Source organism: Crocuta crocuta, unplaced genomic scaffold (genome assembly GCF_008692635.1).
Source record: "Crocuta crocuta isolate KB4526 unplaced genomic scaffold, BGI_CrCroc_1.0 scaffold129, whole genome shotgun sequence".
In the NCBI taxonomy this organism is placed as follows: domain Eukaryota; kingdom Metazoa; phylum Chordata; class Mammalia; order Carnivora; family Hyaenidae; genus Crocuta; species Crocuta crocuta.
Genome location: NW_027551571.1, coordinates 13,404,123 through 13,416,467, shown reverse-complemented (window position 1 = coordinate 13,416,467; position 12,345 = coordinate 13,404,123).

Below are 12,345 nucleotides of genomic sequence, written 5' to 3'. Positions count from 1 at the left end.
TGAAACTCTGCTCTTTCCCAAGATGGTATGTGTTAGTTATAACTGTAGGCTCTATTTTGACTACGTCCCAGATTTGTGTTATTTAGAACTTAAAAAAACCTGTATATCTTACGGAACCCCTAATACATGCAGTTTGCCACCACTGAGGCTGCACACTTGTCCTCTGAGCTGCAACAGGGAGAAGGAATTAGTAGTGTTCATACCTATTGTACAAGGAGGTGTTGCAAAATGGATGAAAAGCGTGAAAAGTACCCTTATATAGATGCCTGGAAAGAAACAATGTCAGAAATATCACTAGAACAGATGAGTAACTATTATTTTGAATCCACAAATATTATATACTTGTTAAAGGCAGGTGTGGTGCAGTGAAAAGAACACTAGTCTTAGCTTCAGAAAATATGGATTTTAATCTAATTTTATTATTAGCTGTGTGCCCTTGGGCAAGTGACCTAACTTCTCTGTGTTTAAATTTCCTCAGTAGTACAATAGAGATAACAATAGTCATCTTAAAGTCACGGATATAATGTCTAAACGATACAAAATATGAGAAGCCTTTAGTGCTATGCCACATACATAGAAAGCACTTAATAAAAAATTGTTATAAGAAGAACAAAATCATGAACTTGGCATTTGTATAGGAGGTCCACATGTGCTAGGTACACACAAATGGGAAAAGAACAGATCTCAAAGAGGCATATTAGGGCTGTGAATGTAGGCACAGTGGTGACTAAAGGTTAGTAGAGTGCTGGGCTTCTCGGAATGACTATAGAGTTGAGGGTAGAAATTGTCCATTGCCCTATGTGTCTTCTTGCCTTTATAAGCTGTTCCTCCATCCCAGTCCCCATTCTAATGAAAAGATAAATCGCCCCCCTCTTTGGACAGGAGTCTTCCAATCCCAAGACATAACTGAATTCAAGCAGAACAACTTTTTAACTGGGTTAGAGTCCATTGTTTTGAAAGCATTCCTAAGGGAATACCTGAACATAGGCAAAGGGAAGGTGGAAAAGTGGTATGAAGTGAAGGTCAGCCATTATAACTTCTATTCACCTCTCGCAACCGTCCTAACCTGCTGTGGACAGTGCAGTGCCCGGAGTGCCTTATCAGGTAGGACTGAGGCTCAGGAGGTCGCAGGAGAGTGCCAGCCACCCAGCATTGCATTGGCAGCAGAGGCTGATATATAAGAGCAGGGGCTCTGCCTGATGAAATAGTTTTTGATTGTCCGCNGTTTGATACTTATTCATTTTGCCTTGGCTCTCCAGAGTTTATTCAACAGACACTTATTGAGCACCTGCTATGTGCAAGACCCACTGTTTGCACATCTGCTGATGGTTCATTTCTGGCACCAGTTCCCACACGCTGCTCCTTCCATGGGCCATCTTACCACTTTCTTTAAAGGCCAATTAAACTTACCAATCTTTATTAAGTGATCAGCTTGTGGATGGCTCTACTATGAGCATGGTGGAAGATAAAGGAGAGGCACAGACTGGACCTCATGGTTTCATTCCAGATGTTTGGTCCCTTTCTGAGCCAGCTTGGTAGAAATGCTTTCCATTAGGCAGCGTATGGTCAGAGGCACTGCCCAGGAGAGGTGGGGGAAGAAGAGAGGAGGCAAAGGCATGGCGAGTCAAAGGATGCTGGCCATTATTTCAGACATGTAAGCAAGAATGAGAGTAGGGGGTCAGGAGCTGAGGCAGGAAAGGGATGAGCCAGAAATCTCTTTTACATAACATTTGATGCATGCTCCAGGGGGATGTTAGGTGGCTGAATGGCGGAATACAATATATTCTACCTGTAAAATGTTAAATAACCTTATTTTAAGATAGAAATAGATACATTGTCCAGAAGTTATTCCTTTACACTCATAGTTACTAGGTGATTTATGCAGAACAAAATTCTTTTTTTCCCTTTTTATTTAAAAATTTTTTAAATTTATTTATTTAAATTCAACTTAGTTAACATACAGTGTAATATTTGTTTTGAAGTAGAACCCAGTGATTCATCACTTATGTATAACACTCAGTTCTCATCCCAACAAGTGCCCATCACCCATGTAGCCCATCCCCCCACCCAACACCCCTCCAGCAACCCCCAGTTTGTTTATTTAAGGGTCCTTTATGGTTTGCCTCCATCTCTGTTTTTATCTTATTTTTCCTTTCCTTCTCCTATGTTCATCTGTTGTGTTTCTTAAATTCCACATATGAGTGAAATCATCTGATATGTGCCTTTTTCTTCCTGACTTATTTCACTTAGCATAATACACTCTTGTTCCATCCATGTTGTTGCAAATAGCAAGATTTCATTCTTTCTGATGGCTGAGTAATATTCCACTGTATATTTTGATAGCTGAGTAATATCCCACTATATATGTATATGTATGTGTATGATATATATACATATATATATCACATCATTTTTCCCCATTCATCAGTCTATACAGACCAAAATTTCTACAGAGATTTTAGAAAGGGGATTAATTCCTCATTGTTCCAGGCTCAAGGGAAGTCTTTCTGGGGAAGATTAAATTAGGGCTTGGTCTCAAAGAAGGACTGAACCTTGGAGAGTTATAACAAGGTGAAGGGAGCTGACTGTAAGGCAGCCCACCATACCTCAGCACACCAGACCCCTCTTTACTCACCTCTGCCTAAAGTTCCTTTGACCAGAACCCCAGATACTACCACTAAGTGCCTTCTGGAGCCCAGGGGTGTGCTCTTCCCATCACTTCTGCCCTTCTAGTTTTTTCACAACAAGGAATGCTTAAATCCTTGCCTATATTCCAGATCTTTCTCCTGCTACCCAGACATACCCTTCTGCTTCCTATGGCCTTTATCCTCCCAGATAGCCTACTAAATTATAAACATCATCTAATAAGCCTCTTCCCTTCTCAGCCCACAGTTTCTAAACTTTCACTCAGAAAGCACAGGCACAATTTGGTCATTGGGCATAGAATGTTTGCCCAATGTTTGCCTGCACTGGCACTATACCATAGGTTCATAGGCACACAGATGTGCAAGTCACATGCTTTCACTTCACCTCTGTACCAGCACCTAGATGCTAATAGGCAGGGCAGGTGTTATGAGTGATATTTTAGAAAAGGGAGGCATGAGTTGTAGGAAGCCTTGCATGAGTCACATAGCCCACAGGACAAAGCTGGGACAAAGCACAAGTTTTTTGACACCCAGTTCAATATTTCTTCTCTGCTATGGTCCTGCCACCATTATACCTCCTACAGGCAAACCTGACTAAAGGGACACATCCTGCTATTGTGTTCATATTTCAGATGAATTAAATATCGGAGAACTTATGTAACTTGCTCAAAGTTAAGTAAGTGGCAGAGATCAGGAGAAGACAGATTGAGTGCAAAACCCATGCTAATAACCATCGTGTAATCCAGCCATGGTTAGAGGAAGGGATTTGTTCCTTGTGATTTTAAGGCAGAATTTACACTCATTGCTGGGAAGCAGGGTCTTGTGCATTGTCTCAGTGGAAGGAGGAATTTGGTCACAGAGGAGTGTTGAATAAGGAAATGGGCAACCTTATGAACAGGGAGTGACGTATTAATGGGGTGCCTATGTCATTGGAGATGCTGAAGAGTATGGTCCTCCATTATGAAGAAAGTTGGCATAAATGGTTTCTAAGGATTCTAGTCTTGATATTCTTAACTTCTGTGAGGTCAGTGCCTACCATGGAATTTGTTGTAAGTAAAAAAGCCATATTTAGAAGTTCCCTTCAAGTATCCTTGAGCTGGGAGAGAGAAAAGTGGTCTTCTCTTTCAGGACACTTCCTTGAAGGTTTGATGAGTTGTGGCAAGTCTTAGAAACGCCATTTGTGCCACTGATGATACCCAGTGTGTCCCCTACTCTTGTTCTCTGTCCTCCCGTTCTCCTTTCTTTGAAGCCCCATCTAAGACTCATCCAAAACCGACACTTTCCTTCTGTTTCCCACACTAAATTTTCTAAAATCTCTTTTAGAAAAGAAGCATATTGATTCTTTGTTGTGTCCTTAAGACAGAGCTACCTGAGCTATTGCTCAGTTTTGTGTTTGGTTTCGGGTCACATTTTTAATCTCTGTATTGTAGGAACATAGTTTCTAATATGTCAGCTCCATCCTGCTGAGTGTTCCATCAACACCCTTAACCCAGTTATCTGCAAGGACTTTGACCCCAGACGGGGAGTCCCAGATGGAAGCCAGGACATTGCTTCAGGACGGACTATGAAAAATGCATGTAAGATAGAAAAATGTGAATTATGTGTGAAACAAACAAAAGCACCAGGCAACATGGAATTTGTGTCAACAAAAGCTTGCTGCAAGCTGTTGCTTGCTTCTAAGAGGGAAGTAGACTCTGGCGCCCAGAGAACGGTAGCAGAGAAGGACTTTTGCACAAGACTTGCAGAAACAAAAGAGGTGAACTGTTTTGACTGCAATTGCTTTCAAGTTCTTAAGCTCTCCTCTCTTGCAACCACCTCCCCCAGCATTTGTTATACAGCTGGGGAACTTACTGATTATTGAGCCAGGCTGAGCCATGAGAATGGGAATAACTGACATTTATAACATTTTGACATATTCAAGAGAAGAGAAAAACAGTCCAAAGGGTGGGACCTCCAGTGGACTTTGTTGTTGACTATAAACGAACTCCATGACTGGATTTCTTGGGTGAATAAGGGGATGGCAAGGTTCTCGGGAAGATTCATGCACTGGAATGTCTAGCTCACGTTCCAATTAAAATATTAAATCTGGTGATATTAAACTACATAGACTTTTGGTGCCACCAACTGAAAATGTTATAAGTACTCGTTTCCAAGCTAGCTACAGAAATCCAAAATTATCATTCCCTCACTGAGAGATATTTCTAGGCAAGAGACAACCAATATGCACATTTTTTTAAAGCAAATTATTTTCAGTTATTTAAAATGATTACCCTGTTCCTCTCTGGATCACTGCTGGAGACCCAGGCATCCAAGTGCCATAGGCTGCTATGTCAAATATAATAAATAACATTCCAGTTATGTTCGGGGTGGGGGGGGCGCATGCAGCTCTAAGTTGGCTCACAGCCACCCTTGCTGCCACCAGAACTGCCTTCCTAAGGTGTTCTGGGAGAAAAGAGCCCTGTGCAGTCCAACTGGCAAGACTCTTGCATAAATACATCTCCGTTTACAAGGCTGATGAGATTTTGTGGCCCACAGGCCGTAGCCTCAACCCAAATCCATGACCACCGCACACTTTCATTAATGTGGGAGGTACCACTTCTTGCTCTTACTTCTCCCAGTGGGCTCCTGGGGCTCATTGCAGCCTTTTAAAGAGAGATTGAAGGAGGTATTCTGCCAGGTCTGCTGAAATGAGGAACCTAAAATAGAATTTGATTTCATGGATAGAGAGTATTCAATTTAATTCCATTCCATTTAATTCAATACATATTTACTAAGTGCCAATTATATATCAGGTTCTGTGGATCTGCCTGTTGCCTGGGCTCATTTCAACCTCTTCTCATCCCCTAGGTCTTGGTTTCTTCATTTATTAAATTGTTACAGATGATAATAGAGTTCCCTCAGGATTCCTGCAACGAAAATGTGTGTAGTGCACCCAGCTCATCGCCCGGGTACAAAGTGGGCATGCAGTGAATTCCAATGTTTCTCATCCTCCTCCCCTTTCTGCAAATGCTCGGAAACATAAATTTATCAAGCCCCAGGAATCACTCCAGGCAGGGACTGGAAATCTGTTAAGGATGTTCCTAATGAAGATTGCCTTTTCGGTACCATTTTCGTACATTGAAGTGGTTGGCTTATGCTGTCCACTTCACAGGGTTATAGGGGGATTGAGTGAGATAATGTCTGAAAAATGCTTAACACGTATTTAGTGACTCACATATTTTGTGCAGTATTGTTACTATTTTCTATCTTTGTATCGATTTTGTCATTACTATTTATTTTCTTGGTTTGAGACCTCTTGGATTCTGGAGGTCCGGTTGACCCTCTATACCCCTGTTGTGTCTTCCTGACTCCTTAGAGTTTGGGTATTTCTTCATTCATTCCACAATTTCCTGAATACTTGCTAAGTGCCATATACTTTGCTAAGTCCACAGGTCAAAAGGATAGATTGGGTCACCAAAACTGGTCATATAAGCAGGATCCATGACTTCTAACAGCTTATAGTTTGTTGAGGAAGCCAGAGAAACAAACACATCATTTCAATATCATGTAATAAATGCAGAGGCAGAGCTCACCGTGGGGTGATATGGGAGCACAGAGTGGGGACATGCACAGTCCTGTGGGGCTAGTGGAAGGGGTAACCAGGGACAGCTCCTGGCAGGGACAGTTCAGGTAGCTGCAAATGTTTCTCAGTTCGCAAGACCTAAGAAGTACTTCTTAATACTTGTGTCCTTGAAACATCATGGGGCATCACTAGTGGCCCTTTGAAGTCTAAATTCTGCCTATAGACTATGCTTGAAAGGCAACACAGCAGGCTTGGAATTCTGGAGGAGTTTCATTTCATGGGAAGAAACAGAACCAGCGTCTTCCCTTTGACCCCAGAGCAGCATTTTCTGAGCTCTTGTGCCTGTATCCCAGGTTCTCCTCAGGTTTTTCTATAGTACACCTTCCCTATAGGAAACCCCACACAGCTGTGTCCCCTAGGTAGCCTTGAAGAAAGCCTAGCCAGCGCAGGAAACAGGAAGCACACCCATAAATTTATAGACAGTGGTCACAGGAAGGTCCTGTTGAGGTCCTAACAAAGGACAGGACCCCAAGACTGCCCCACCTCCCTGTTGTCCATCTGTTGCTCTTGTTTTCACCCATGGAGGGACAAAATGGCAAAGCTCATGCCATGGTGATGACTAGTGTCTGGTATAGAAAATAATGTTTCGCAATACCAAGGTTGGCTTCTTAGATAATGCCTTCGACCACGTAGCAGGAAATATTCCTTATCATTCCAGAAAAAAATATTTTTAAGGACCCTGACCTAGAAGCCTATGCCTCCATCTATGTTTGTGGCTGAGCTGGATTCTGAGCATGCCCTGTGTTGTATTTCTCCTGTCCATTTCTCCCTACTGTGTTTTCCTCCAGTCCTTAACGTCCCTGCTCATTTCCTGTCCCATCTTGCTCTCCCTCAGGAAGCCCTGAGAGTGGTCCCAAATTTCATAAAAAGTCTTACTGCTAGCTCAGCCTACAGGATTCCCAAAGAAGCAAATATTAGTTTCTTTTATGAGGCACATGTTCACTTTTCAAAAAGACTTTGTTTTGGGGCGCCTGGGTGGCTTAGTCAGTTAAGTGTCCGACTTTCGCTTAGGTCATGATCTCAGGGTTCGTGGGTTTGAGCCCCGCGTCGGGCTCTGTGCTGACTGCCAGCTCAGAGCCTGGAGCCTGTTTCAGTCTGTGACTCCCTCTCTCTCTGACCCTCCCCTGCTCACGCTGTCTCTCTCTCTCCTAGAAATAAATAAAACATTAAAAAAAAAAAGACTGTTTTTAAAGAAGTTTTAAGGGTACAGCAAAATTGAGGGAAAGGTACAGAGATTTCCCACAGCAAGCGGGGCATTGTCTCCACACATGCACAGCCTCCATCGTTGTCAAAATGTGCACCAGAGTGGTCCATTTTTACAATTGATGAACCAATATTGACCCAAAGCCATAGTCTACACCCAAAGTCCATAGTCTACACCCAAAGTCCAAAGTCCATGGTCTACAGTCCATGTACATGTTGTACAATCTATGGGTTTGGACAAATGTATAATGACATGCATCCCCCATTACAGTATCATACAGAATGTTTTCACTTCCCTAAAAATCCTCTGGGCTCTGTGTATATATCCCTCCCCCACAAGCCCTGGCAACCACTAATCTTTTTACTGTCTCCATAGTTTTGCCTTTTCCAGAATGTCATATGGTTGGAATCATACAGTATGTAGCCTTTTCAGATTGGCTTCTTTCACTGAGCAATATGTATTTAAGTTTCTTCTTCATGTTTTCTCATGGCACATTCAGTTTGTTAGACTTTCATGCATACAGTATTAGGTCTCAGCTGGTCTCTGTCCATTTCAAGACATCAGGGACTCTTGAGGTTATGAAAACACCCAGATGAGATCAGTGGGTCAGTTGGGGTTGATGGGTGGGCAGTGGTTGGCTCAATCTCCATTTTACAGCTGAGGAATCTCCTCTCCCCACTCTACTCTGTGCTGAAACTGAGGTCAAGAAGAGAATAAATAAAACTGATTTCCTGGAGATGATTATTGAGTAGTTGAAATGGACTATTCAGAAGGGTCCTCCTTCCAGTTTCCATTATTAATAGTGATATATGAAGGAGTAGTAATAATGGAAGTAGCAAAATCACAGCAATTACAGTGCTGGTTTACTTGTGTACTGCATTGAACAGTGAGGTGGCCCTTTAACATCCAGTTTCTTATTTGATTCTGCAAGAATGTTAGTGTATAAGGGAGGAATGAGACCAAGGTTTCCATTTTTCAGATGAGGAGTCCAAATTTGTATGCAGCTGTGGGGCATAGTTGAGGATATCACAGCCGATGTGCACAGCAGAGCCAGTATTCCCATTCAGATCTATGACACCAAGCCCATTAAGATTCCTAGCATGTCATTGATCCAACTTGTCTTTACTGAGCAACTGCTGTGTTGTACACCTTGGGCTGGGGCATGAGAGATGGGTTCCCTGAGTGGGATGGTAGAGGCACACACAAGTCCCCCAGGCACAAAGTGCCATGTGTGTTAATCCAGCTGTGGGGCTCAGAGGTAGCAGTGACTACTTTAGACTGGAGATCGGATAGGCTTCAAAGGCAAGGGGCCCCTTGACCTAGGCCCTGAGCATGGTCAGGAGTTAGGCAGAGATTAGGGGAGTGGTTAATACCTAGCAGGATTTGAGGCACGCTTGGTACTACAGGGAAATCTTTCATGTGACATTGCATAGTTAGCACATTACCATGTCTAGCTGGATGCAGACAGGTTCAAGAGAGAGCTGTGGTCATTGGGGTCTTACTTGAGTCCCATCAATGCCTCTCCTTAGCCTTTTGCTCAGGCCTTGACCTGCTCTGTCTGCAGCTCAGGGTGCTCTGGGCCCCAGATGTGGCATATTTTCCACCTCATAAAAGGTGGCCGTGAGCGTGATGGGGAATTGCTTCCTCCAGGCTCCCAGAAGGAGCCTCTTTCTCTTCGCTCCCCTGGGAGGAGGTTGTGCACCAGCTCCTGGGCCTCAGTGTGGCTGTCAGGGGGAGCCCCAACTCCTCAGCAGCTTGCACAGCCCTCCTTTCATCTGGCTGCTCCCAGATGTGAAAGGACATAGAACAGAGATTGTCGGAAAGCCTGGTTAGTGGGGTGGGGGGGGGGGAGGAAGGGGAACTTGAAATTCAAAGCCAAGAGCCTCATATGCACTGCACTGTGGCAGCTCATCAGTCCTCCTTCTTCTCACCAGCTTGGGAGCCTGTGCGCTCCTGCTCTCGCCTGGCTGCAGCCTGGCGGTGGCATCTGTTAGCAATGAATAAAGACGGGGTGGCAGAGGAGGGGCTGGAGGGGGGGGCAGGAGGAAGGTCTACTTAAACAAAATGTGTTTGCTTGCACACATAAAGCCACAGGCCTCCTGGAAGTGAGCACCCCATGAGGACCCCTTCATTCTTGAATTGGTAATCAGGAGCATGTGATTGAAGGATTGAAAATTTCACTTCTACTCCGTGAGTCTCAGCACCCTCATTTCTTACATAGGAGGGGCTCAGGTGAGCAGAATCTGCAGGACCTTTCCAGTGCTGCTATCCTGTGTCCAGCAGGGAGAGACTCGCCAGGCTAAATTTGAGAACCCGCTAGTTCTCACGCAAGGCAGAGAGGCTGTACAACTCCCAGTGTCCTGGGCCCATGAAGAAGGAGGCTGGGTCTTCTCTGGTCTCCCAAGGGTGAGGCAGGTGCTTTGGAAAGTCCCCATACTTCCAACCAGGTAACATCTGGCTCTTTACCTCTGCACCTAAGGCCTCCAGGATCTGATATCTGCTTGCCCATCCTTCCCATCAAACCGTATCACATTATTTCAGAGCCATGACCTCCCAGGAAACAAGGAAGGAAGAAAAGCGCCAGGGAAGACTCAAAGCCAGAACTCAGAGTCACTAGAGTATTTTTGGAAGGCTGGACAGATGAAAGTGGTCTTGTATAGAGAAAGAAAAACAGTCCTAGTTTTTCTTTTTAACAAATAATCCTCTTGGGAAATTATTGGAAACTTGCAAGGAGCCTCCAGCTCCTTAAGAACAGGAAATAAAAAATTAAGTGTCCTCCCCATTCCTTTTTCATTTTGTGGGCTCAAGAGGTAAGGGTCTTCGTGTGGACAGATGTAGCTTCTGTGCCTGTCCCCTGTTGCAGGGCTGTGGCTAGTCCTGAGACCCTGCATGGGTCCCCACCAATGAAGAGAATCGAGAAACTACCTCAACTTGGAATGCTCTCAGGCTCTGGTAACTAAGTTCTGGGAGATTCTAACTAGTGTTTCTAAGACTCACCATTGCCTTAGAGTGGTAGGTAGGTGGGAGGTAGGAGGGAAAGGAAGAGGAATAGTGTAAGGTAAGAGGAGGGGTTTAAAGGTCTGGAAGTCTTCCATGCTTATTTCAGAATAAGGGGATACATCCACCAGAGGTAGAGTACACCCAGGTAAGGGCTGAAATAGGACACAGGAGAGGTATTCCTGATATGGAGGAGGCCCCAGGAGGGTTGTAAAGGGCTGTGTCCCTATCCCACTTGTGTTTGGGGCCAACCTTGACTGTGTATTCTAGGTACAGCTAAGGGGTCATCTTTGGTGAGCAAGTCAGATGTCTTGTGCCCCTGTTATGAACTCTGTGAGGTGGCCCATCACTGACCCACTGTGTGACCCTGAGAATTAGCCTGTTGGTCCCCAAGTTTTTTACGTATCTGTAAATTGGGAATTCCACTGCCCAGACCCCTCTCCAGCCTTGGGGATTAATGAAAGCCTTGTTCACAAATGTCTTGGAATCCATAAAGGTTTAGATCGATAATTAACAAGAAAGAAAAGGCATAAACATTTCAAATATATATCAACTCCCAAATCTATAACAGCCAATAAGTCTAAAAACTGAGTGGCCACAATTTCCCTCAGTGACAGGCAGCCCATGCACTTTCAAAAGTAATTCTACCATAAGCATAAATTACTACTTGGGGAAACCTTCCATGTATGCCATGGCTATAGATTTATTAAGTGAAAATGAAACTTTTAAATAAATATCTCGAACAAAAATGTATTTCCCAATCTAATCAGGCCACAGAGGCAAGAGTTTTTAAAGTGCTACATAGCCTGTAAAGTATAAAGCTGAGCACATTTTCTCAGAAGTTACTTTGCTGAGTCAGTCACTGCCATGCAGTGTCTCCCTAACTTTCCAAATACCTAGATCCTCCCAACATCAGACAAGACCAAGGACACAAAAGGCCCCAGGGATCTTTCTCAACACCTCAGGGAAACAAACAGATCCTGAGACATCTCGATTCCCTGGGAATATTTTGATTTTGAATTCATCGGATTTTGAACCAGCGAACTTCATTTATTCACCAACACCACATTCCTGCCACGTTCCTGAAGGGCAGAATAGGCCAGTGTCACTATGGGCCTTTGATTAGCTTTGTTGGATAAATAATCCTTGCAAGAGACCAATGGGACACAAAATATAAGATGCAAGGAACACATCAAAAGCTAGCCAGCTCCACCAATGCTTGATGGTACTTCCTGGCGTAAGCAGCACTACTCAGTGAACATACCTGTCCCTCCAGCTACCATTCAAATTCCTCCCTGTTGTGGAGCTTCCCAGCTCTGCGTTTGGGTCCTTGTATACATTCTATCAATACTAGTCATTCCTACATCTCTTGGCAAAGACGGATGTGAGGACTCAGGCCTAAGCTAATCACCACCTGGCATTCCTTATTAGCCAGAATTTATTCTATGTGGGCAGGAAACAAATTTTTTTGGTAAAAATTTTCCTTGACCAGGAAAACAAACAAACAAACAAACAAACAGGAAGAGATGTTCTCTTACTCCTGTTGACAAGAATGAGAAGATATTGCTATTGGTAGGCATCCTGTGATAGCAAAGAGAACCAGCCATAGGATAGAACAATCCATGGGAGGGACAACAGGAATGAAAAAGAAACACGTTTTTGATGACTTCAGAAAGGCTACCTTCTTTTCTCTTAGGAAGTTCACGTTCTAACATGAGTCTTTCAAGTACTGTAAGAATTGAGGTCTCTCAGATTGTTGACGCTTCCGGCCTATTCCTGGAGAGGGACATCAGGGTTGGAAACCATTTGCTGAAGTTAATGTACTTGTACAGTATTCTGTTAAGTATTTTTCATGAATGTTCTTGAGGGATATTGAT